Genomic DNA, 10562 nt, shown 5'->3' with positions numbered 1-10562 from the left:
CACTGGAAGAAGCTCAAGAAATTGATCAAGCCTCAGTGATATAAATCAGGATTGTGGATTTAATCAAGTGACAGAGATCTCGTCAGGGTATCAATTAATTACAAGGATTTAGTCTGAAGAAAATCAAGAGTATCAAGGTCAAGACTTGAAGAAACGTCACGGAAGTTAGTCACTCATGAACCAGACAGTACATCGAGTGTCAACATTGAAGTGGTGGAATTGATTCATACTTGACAGTAATTTTCAGAAGAATGGTTGCTGCTCAAGATTAATATTAATTCTCTATTAATTAATTAAGTCATATAATTTAATTAAGAAAATAAATTATATCTGCAAAGATTAATTTATTGATTAATTGAATTAATTGATTAATTAATTCAGAATTAATATTAAGGATTTTCAGAATTATTATTAGATTAAAATCTATTAATAATTCAGTAAGACAATTTGATTTGAACTACTATGACAATCGGTATGACAATTGATAGTCATACCAAAAGTCTTGCTAGTTCATTCTGATTGTCTTGCTAGCTATTGGGATTGTCTTGCTAGTTCAAAAGGATAGTCTCACCGAAAGTCCTACCAGTTCAAATGGATAGTCATACCAGTTCATTTGATTGTCTTGCCGAAAGTCTTGCTGAGTAAACTAGATGGTTTTGTTTACTTAAACAACAAAACACAGCAGAAGACAATAATGCAACAATTCAACAAAAACACAAGTCAAGAACTCAGCAGAAAAAAAAAAGGCTCAACATTTTATTTTTCATCTGCTTTATTCAAGATCAAAATTCTAGATTGAAAAGTTAAATCCAATCCACTAGAATTATTTATCTTGTTCTTGTGTATCAATCTAGCGGATTAAAATCCCTAGAACTTAATCTCAAATCGCATTTAGCATTTGATCTTTTAATTGCACAAATAGAAAAAGTTCATGTCGAATTTATTCTAGATTTGTAATAATTGATTTGAGATTAATCCCTTGTAACCGATACCGTAGTTGTAACACCTTTCAAGTTTAATAAAAGTTTTATTTAACTTGAATTTTGTTTCATTTTTTTATTCCGCATTTTATTCGCTTAAACGGTATTGTTTGCATTCAACCCCCCTTCTACAAACAAATTGGGACCTAACAATTGGTATCAGAGCCTTCTGATTAACGTACAAATCTAGATCCTAGACTTTTGTGTTTCTTTCACTTCTTGAATTTTTTATTCACTCAAAAATTCATAATGACTACACAAAAAGTTGGAACCGTTAAAATTCCACTTTTCGATAAAGAAAATTATGTTATGTGGAAGAAGAAGATGCTACTATTTTTACAGGTTGCTAATCCCAAATATTTGCAAGTGTTAAAGAAGGGTCCAAAAATTCCTATGGTTATTGAACCAGAGGTAATAGAAAATGATGTGGTGATCACCAAAGTGAGAACTTATGTGAAGGATCCTGAGGACTTCTCTCCTGCTGAAATAGAAGAAGCCTCCCTGGATGCTAGCCTTCAATTAATCTTAGTAGATTCCCTTAATCCCTTGATGAATAGACATGTGATGAATTGTAAAGATTCCAAACATATCTGGGAAACTATTGAGATTATTAATGAAGGCACATAGGAAGTTAGGGAGAACAAACTAGAAATCCTAACCTCTGAGTATGAATACTTTAAATCCAATCCAGGGGAAGGAATCACTGAAATGTTTGAGAGGTACAATGCATTGATCAACAACCTGAACATTAATGGTAAATACTATTCCATCAGGGAGGTCAACAAAAAGTTCCTTTTAACATTGCCAACTCATCTCGAACATAGAATCACTGCCATAAGAGAAGCAAGAGATCTGAGTGAGATTTCTTTGGAAAGGCTCTATGGTGTGTTAAAGACTTATGAGTTGGAGCAGATTCAGCAGAAGGAAGTTTACGGGAAAGGAAGAGTGGTCAGCACGTCTACTGCTCTAGTAGCTGATGAACAACAACAACAACCACAATATCAACAACAATCTCAATAGTCAGAAAGAATGGTACAGTCTTCCAAGGTTGAAGATAATGTGATAGTAGCAGAATTTGATTCTCCTACTACAAATCAATCAGGAGATGATTATTATTCCTTGGAAGAACTGGAGCAATTGGAGGATGAGTCAATGGCCCTGATTGTCAAGAGATTCTCAAATGTCAGATTCAAAAGGAATCCCAAGTTCAAGTACAAGTCCAACTACAACAGATTCCAGAAAGGTGGATCTTCATCCTCTAACACCAGCAGTGGTGGGTATAAAACAGGGATGGTTGATCGAAGCACCATTCGATGTTTCAACTGCAATGAGTTGGGACACTTTGCCACAGAATGCAGGAAGCCAAAACAAGCTAGGAAGAACTCTTACGATTCTAATCAGAAGAGTAAATCTGAAAGGGCTTACCTGGCAAAGGGAAGAAGCTGGGATGATACTGACAGTAAAGATGAAGAAGTTGGGAATCTTGCTCTCATGGCTAGTGATGCAAGCACCTCATCGTCAAGAAAAGAGGTAAAATTTACTGATGCTGAATTAGTTTATCATCTAGGAGGTTCCTTAGATTGTGCTCGTCGTGATAATGAATTGTTAAATCAACAAATCAAAGACCTTGAAAAAGAGGTCAATGAATTAAGACTTGTACACATTAATCAAGATAAATTAAAAGATCAAGTGTCTTTTCTAGAGAATAGAGTTGACTGTTATAGAAAACTTGAAACTATTCTTAAAGACAAGATCACTGGTCTTGAGGCTAAGGTTAAAGCTTACTTTAATTCTTGTTCGAAGTCCAAAGAGTTTTACAATAAGCAAGCTGTTAATCAAACATCTGGTATAGGTTATGATTACAATGCTGCTATTGGAAAATTAGGCATAAACTCCCCTCCTCATGTCTGTGCTAAAGGCAGGGAAGTACCACATGTGCTTAAGGGTGTTGATGAACCCCTCTATAAAGAATCAATTGCTGAACCATTTGATGAGACCTCTTTTATTATTCAAGAAGAAATCCGTGCTGAAGATAATGCTAATGAGAAAGCTGTCTCCAAGTCAAGTGTGTCAAAAGTTCCAGTCAAGGTTGTGAAAGCAACGGAGACTAACTCAGACACACATGAGTTGGATAACACAAATGCCATGTCTACCATGCATAAGTTGCCTATTGTTAATCCTTCTCATAAAGCATGTGGTGTTCCTGATTGTATGTCTTGTGCTTTTAATCTGATGTTTGCTTATTTTAATGGTAAGCATGTTTCTAATGATAAGACTACTCCTCGTCAGCATGTGAATAATAGAAAGCATGATAGGTCTAAGACTGCTAGTCCTCCTAAAGCTAGAAAGGAGACATTTGTGCCTAAGCCTAAACAGAAATTTGTCAAGGCTGTTCACAAGGTCAAATGTTTAGTCATTGAGAACGTTGAGAATATTAAAATTAAGAATGTTGTTTTGCCTGATAAAGGCCAATTTTACAAGTATGCCGGACCCAGCCAAGCTTGGGTTCCGAAGAAGGTCTAATCCATTTGTATTGCAGGGCATTAAACAGGTACAACCGGTAGTGTGGATTCTTGACAGCGGATCGTCAAGACATATGACCGGAGATAGAGCCCTGCTATCAAATGTGGTTGAGAAAGCTGGCCCAGTGGTTACCTTTGGAGATAACAGCAAAGGTTTAACGGAGGGATATGGCTGTTTGCTAGCTGGAAATGTTATCATTGAAAATGTATATGTTGTGCAAGGACTTTAACACAATCTGCTTAGCATTAGTCAGTTCTGTGACAACGGCTACAATGTTTTATTCGACAAGCTAAAGTGTCAGATTCTGCACAAGAAAAGTGAAAAACCCTCCTTAATGGGAATCCGGAAAGGAAATCTGTTCGTAGCTGACATGAACTCTGGAAGCAATCCTGAAGTCAATTGTTTCTATGCAAAGGCATCATCAGATGAGAGTTGGCTATGGCACAAGAGACTTTCTCATCTCAATTTTAAAACAATGAATTCTCTTGTAAAAAGAGAATTGGTAAGAGGTCTGCCTCAGCTGGAATTCTCTCCAGAAGGACTATGTGAGGCTTGCCAGAAAGGAAAGTCAAAGAAAGCAAGTCACAGAGGCACTAACACATCTTCCATAACTGGTGTTCTGCAATTATTGCACATGGATTTATTTGGACCAGTTAATGTCCTTTCGATGTCAAAGAAGTGTTACTGTCTTGTGATAGTTGATGACTATTCCAAGTATACGTGGGTTTTATTTCTTCACTCTAAGGATGAAACACCACAAGTTGTGATTGATCATATCAAGATGATTGAGTTAGATTCTAACGTCCCTGTTAGAGCAATAAGGTCAGATAATGGGACAGAATTCAAGAATGCACTTCTCAATAAATTCTGTACAGACAAAGGGATTACCAGACAATTTTCAGCTCCTAGAACCCCTCAGCAAAATGGAGTGGTAGAAAGGAAGAATCGTACATTGATTGAAGCTGCAAGAACGATGTTAAGTGAATCCGGTCTTCCAATGTACTTTTGGGCTGAAGCTGTCAATACTGCATGTTATACTCAGAATCGAACTCTAATTAACAAAGACTTCATGAAAACTCCTTATGAGATTTTGAATGAACAGAAACCTTCTATCAAATACTTTCATGTATTTGGTGCCAGATGCTTCGTGCTCAAGGATGGAGATGAGCGTCGTGGTAAATTCGAGGCTAAGGCATATGAGGGTATTTTTGTTGGATATGGAAGAAGATCATACAGAGTGTATATCATTGATCAACACAAAGTAACTGAAAGTGTCAATGTTACATTTGATGACACTAAACTCCCTAGCATCCAAACTGAAGATCCTTCTGAGAAACTGAAGTTTGATAATATGTCAGATTCAGAATCAGAACATGGTCAAGAACCTGAGGTTGTTGTTGGTGAAGAACCTGTTAATCTTGATGATACTCAAGGTAATAGTGATGGAAACTTTGGCAACAATGTAGATACCACTGCTACTGATGGAGAATCTTCAAGTCAACATGGCAACAACTCAGGGGGAGATGCTGAAGGATCATCTAGTAGGACACAACATCACAATGAATTTCAAGGCGAATCATCAAGATCAAATCTTCCAAGACAGACTGTCTGGAATAAAGCTCACCCTTTTGAGTTGATTATTGGTGATCCAGATGTTGGAGTCAGAACTAGATGTGCTACTCAAAATGAGTGTCTGTTCTCAGGATTTCTTTCTGAGATGGAACCTAAGAAGATTGAAGAAGCACTAACTGATCCAGATTGGATGATTGCTATGCAAGATGAACTCAATCAGTTTGAAAGTCAACAAGTCTGGAAACTGGTACCTAGACCTACACACAAGAAAGGTGTTGGTACTAGGTGGGTATTCAGGAATAAACTAGATGAAGATGGTGTGGTTACAAGAAACAAGGCAAGACTGGTAGCAAAAGGGTATTCTCAAGCTGAAGGCATTGATTATGATGAAACCTATGCTCCAGTGGCTAGACTTGAGGCCATCAGGATATTTCTGGCATTCGCAGCATTCTTAAACTTTAAAGTTTATCAAATGGATGTCAAGAGCGCCTTTCTGAATGGAAAGTTGGATGAAGAGGTATATATAGAGCAACCTCCTGGTTTTGAAGATCCAGATCATTTGGATTTTGTCTTCTTTCTTTTCAAGGCTATCTATGGGCTCAAATAGTCTCCAAGAAAATGGTATGACACTCTCTCTGAATTTCTTATTGAAAATAGCTTTATTAGAGGTGTCATAGACAAAACTCTCTTTTCAAAAAAACATAAGAATGATACTATATTAGTCCAAGTCTATGTGGATGATATAATATTTGGGTCTACTAATGATAATCTCTGTAAGAGATTTGCTAAGTTAATGAACAGCAAGTTTGAAATGAGCATGATGGGAGAGCTGAAGTTCTTTCTTGGATTACAAGTAAATCAAAGGTTAGATGGAACATTTATTTGTCAATCCAAGTATCTGAAGGAACTCCTCAAAAAGTACAATCTAGAGGATTCTGCATCAGCAAGGACTCCATCAACTACAGCTGTCAAGCTTGGACCATGTGAAAACTCCATTAAGGTAGACGTCACAAGCTACAGAGGTATGATTGGCTCGTTACTCTATCTTACTGCAAGTAGACCAGATATTATGTATGCTACATGCTTATGTGCAAGGTTCCAAGCGGATCCTAGAGACATTCATCTCGTTGCTGTTAAACGAATCTTAAGATATCTTAAGGGAACACCAAATCTAGGTATTTGGTACCCTAAAGAATCTGGTTTTAACCTTGTTGGATATACAGATTCAGATTACGCAGGAAGTGTTGTTGATAGGAAAAGCACCTCAGGGAGTTGTCAATTCCTAGGAAGCAGGCTAGTCTCATGGTACAGCAAGAAACAGCAAACAGTTTCCAACTCAACGGCCGAGGCTGAATATATTGCTGCTGGAAGCTGCTATGCTCAGATCTTGTGGATTAGGAACCAGCTTCGAGACTATGGCTCTGTATTGAACAAAATTCCTATTTTATGTGACAATACAAGTGCAATAGCCATCACCAACAACCCTGTGCAGCACTCGAGGACAAAACACATTGACATCAGGTATCATTTTATTAGAGAGCACGTCTTGAATGGTACTGTTGAACTGTTTTTTGTTCCAACAGAAGAACAAATAACAGATATTTTCACTAAACCACTTGATGAATCCACATTTACCAGATTAGTTGGTAAATTGGGCATGTTGAATAGTTTTAGTGATTAATTTAGTTAATATCTTAGATCTGTTCTTAAATGAATTTACAAATGAATTTTTCATAAATGAAAAATTCATTTGCAAATTTTTTTTATCATTCTATCATATTTCTTGCTTATTTCTATGGAATTTTTATTATCTTATCGGTTTTATTTACTCGACTTGTTAACTTCAAATATCTAAAAATATTTTATTTTCTCTAAAAATATTTTTCTATGAATTTAATTTATTTAAATTCAAAAGAAATCTATTTTTGGACTGAAAATATTATTATCTCTGAAATATTTTAATTATTTTAATTTTGTAAATATTTTCTGATATTTTTACTAAGTTATATAAGTCTTTATTTCAGTACATATTTATATATGTGTGTTTCTGTGTTTAAAGCTGATATGACAATCGGCAAGACAATTGAAATTGTCTTGCTGAAAGTCATTTCAGTTTAAATTTTGTTTATTATGTTATTCAGTATAGGTTTATACTGGCAAGACAATCGGTATGACTATCAATTGTCTTGCCAGTTATAAACCTTATATATAATTATTTTCCTTTTATTATTATACTGGTATGACAATCGGTATGACTATCAGATTGTCATACCAGTTATAAATTTAGTGTTTATTCTTTTATTTGTTTTCCTTCTTTTACCTGGTATGACAATCGGTATGACAATCCCGGATTGTCATACCAGTTATACTACTTAATGGTTTGTGTGTCTGTTTTTTTTTTATTTTCATCAGTTCATTTTATTTCAAAATTTCAACAGTCTTCTTCTCTTTCTCTCTCTCTTCGAACTGCTACTCCAAAGTCACCATTGTTTCTTGCTCGAGTTTTTACTCAGCATAGAAAAATCATCACTCCTGTGATATATACATACAAGTATATACATACAGAAGTGTTGTTGGATTTTTGTTAAAAGAAATCAAACAAATCAAAATCAGTTTTTGTTTTTTGATTTTGGGTATTTTTTATTTTATTTTATTTTTAATTTCTGATTTGTGTCTTTTGGTTTTTCAAAACTGTGTTTGTGAGTTAGGAATTTTAACGAGATACATTCCTGTCTAAATTTTTCGATTATAATTAATTTAATTCGAATTATTAAATTAATTTAATTAATTCGAATTTTTTTAATATTATTCTTAAAATTCTGAAAGTGTGTGTCTTATTATTATTTTATAATGGCTCTCAATTTCCAAATTGTCGCGCATAATCAGGTTGGTTATTTTAATCCGGAAAAATGTGTTGTGGAAAAATTTAAGCCTTGGATTAGATTTTTAAATGACCATTTGATTGTTAGCTCTGCTATTAAATCAAATGTGATTTTAAATGTCGATCTGCTTAGACTGATTTGCACAACCTCTACTGTGGCCGATGATTCAAAATCTTTTTCATTCACCGTGGCAAACACACAGTATGTGGTTGATGAAATAGTAGTCAATCAGGCGTTAAATTTTCCATTGGACAATTTCTGTAATTTACCCTCTGAAAATGATATCACAAACTTTTTCCATGCTATTCACTATCAGGGGGTGATCAATTTAACCAAACTTTCTAAATCCAATTTGGTGTCTGAATGGGATATTTTCTTCGATACACTTTCTAAAGTGTTTGCCAACTGCACTAAATCCAACTTTCACAACATCACTTCCACTCTGCAGTATATTGGTCTTGCGGTTGTTTTCAATCAAAGGATCAATTTTGGCAAACTACTTTTTCCCATTCTCTTGAGACGTCTCACTACTGCTTTACGTGATCATTTTACAAATCGTAGGGTATCATGTTACTATGCTCGTTTTCTCATGCTTATAGCAGATCATCTTCTCACACCTGAACACAAAGCCCTTTTTGCTAACTCTGCAGTAACCGAACCCCCTCCAGTAAGCAAAAAGATTTACACCCGCCAAGACACAACCTTTAAATTCATGCAAGTTCCAGTACTTGTATCTGCTTTCATGGCCACTTATATTCCTTTACCTATTTTCAATCTTCCCGGTCATGAACAGCAACCTCAACCTCCAGTGGTTCAAGCCACCCAGGCTCCTCCAACATCAGATGCTCTTCCATTACAGGTAGTAATTCCTCACCCTCACTCCACTCCTACTTCTGTTGAAAGACCCCCAGTGGTTGATAGGGCTGACCATGAAGTTGTAGAACCACAGCTTCAATCCCAGGTCATAGAGCCAAACACAGAGTCACATTCTATCTCAACCTCTCCCCCACTGTCTAAAATGTTACCCAGAAGATTAATAGGAAGTAGTGCATTGTTAAATGTGAGGAACCCTCAGCTCTGCCTCCTCCAAAGAAAAGAAGAACTTATACTGAGGCATCTGAAAGCCCATCCTTGTCCTCCCAACAGGACATGGACTTTGAAATGGCCAATAAACAGTTACTAGAGACATTCTTTCAACAGGATGAATCTATTGAAATTCGTCATAGGGCCATGGCATCTTGTACTGAGTCAAGCACAATTCCATTACTCACAATGGAACCATACATATCCATAGATGATACTCAGGACACAGAGCGAGGAGCGCACATAGAGTCTGTTACAGTGCCTGCCATAGTTACGGCAGAAGAGCAGTCACATGCTTCTGAGGGAAAATCTGACTCTCAGCCACCCTTAATAGAGTCATTTTCTCCCCTCCCAGATCAAACACCTCTAGCTCCCTCAAGGGATTCTCCACTCGCAGATTTATCTGGAGAAAGTGGAGGGCAACTCGGTCAATCTATCCCTGAAGCAATTCAGACATCTATTTCACATGAAATGATAGGTTTGACTGAGGATCGGGACTCGCGAATTCCCATTGCACCACCACTGACCTCTCTTGAAGAGGCTAGGGTGATTTTAACTGCAGGTACAGAAGAACAGCAACAGGAAGACTCCTCACGAGCAATTATATTGAGAGAAACACAAGCACGTGAGGTGAGTGAACCAAACACGAGTGAAATTCAGGTGAGAGCACACACAGACACAGATACTGTAAACCTGTTGGCTCAAATTGCTGCTCTAAAAGAAGAACTTGCTAAAAGCCAAGCTGAAGCTCAAGCATTCAAAGCACAAGTGGTTGAACGGTCTTCTTCTTCCACCTCTGTCAACAATCAGCTGGCACTCATAAGGAATGATATCTCAGATCTCAAGAACACTGTCACACCAAAGCTCAATTCCATTCAGGAAACTCCAACTTTATCATCTGATGACATTTCTAACTCTGCTCTCTACATACAAGGATGACTTCTCTTGAAGATTTGGTTGAAATGAATCATTCACTGGATTCCTCTAGATTTCTGAAGATAGAGACATGTATGGAACATCTGAATGAAGGGATGAAGCACCTGTACTACATGATCAAAAATTCTCACTGTCCCAATGAAGAACAAAGGACTTACTTTGAAGGGACGTCTGGTGGAGGCTCTGGCTCGGGAGGTCATGGAGGTCATGGAGGATCTAAGGGAAAATCAGTAGAGGATCCCTCAACTAAGGGGGAGAAGAAAGGGAGTAGTGGAAAGGGGAAAGAAAAAGATACCTCTGCTGGGGACAAAGGAAAGGCTGATGATGTCTATTATAGTGGAGAACAGGATGACTTTGACATTTTTGACATTCCCACTGAACCAGTCTTGGAAGATAAAGATGGTTTATTTGAAGCTGAAGAGGAACGTGATTTTGGAGATTGAGAAGAGGATGCTACAGTAGATCCTATCTTTGAGAAAGAGTTTCAGCAGCAGCAGTCAGAGATGAAAAGAAAAGAAGCTGAACTCAAAAAGGTCTCCCGGATCATTGACAAGAGGAAAGACATACAAAGAACAGAAACTCTTCA

Source organism: Apium graveolens, chromosome 10, assembly GCF_009905375.1.
Source record: "Apium graveolens cultivar Ventura chromosome 10, ASM990537v1, whole genome shotgun sequence".
NCBI classification, from domain to species: Eukaryota; Viridiplantae; Streptophyta; class Magnoliopsida; order Apiales; family Apiaceae; genus Apium; species Apium graveolens.
This window is presented reverse-complemented; position numbering follows the sequence as displayed.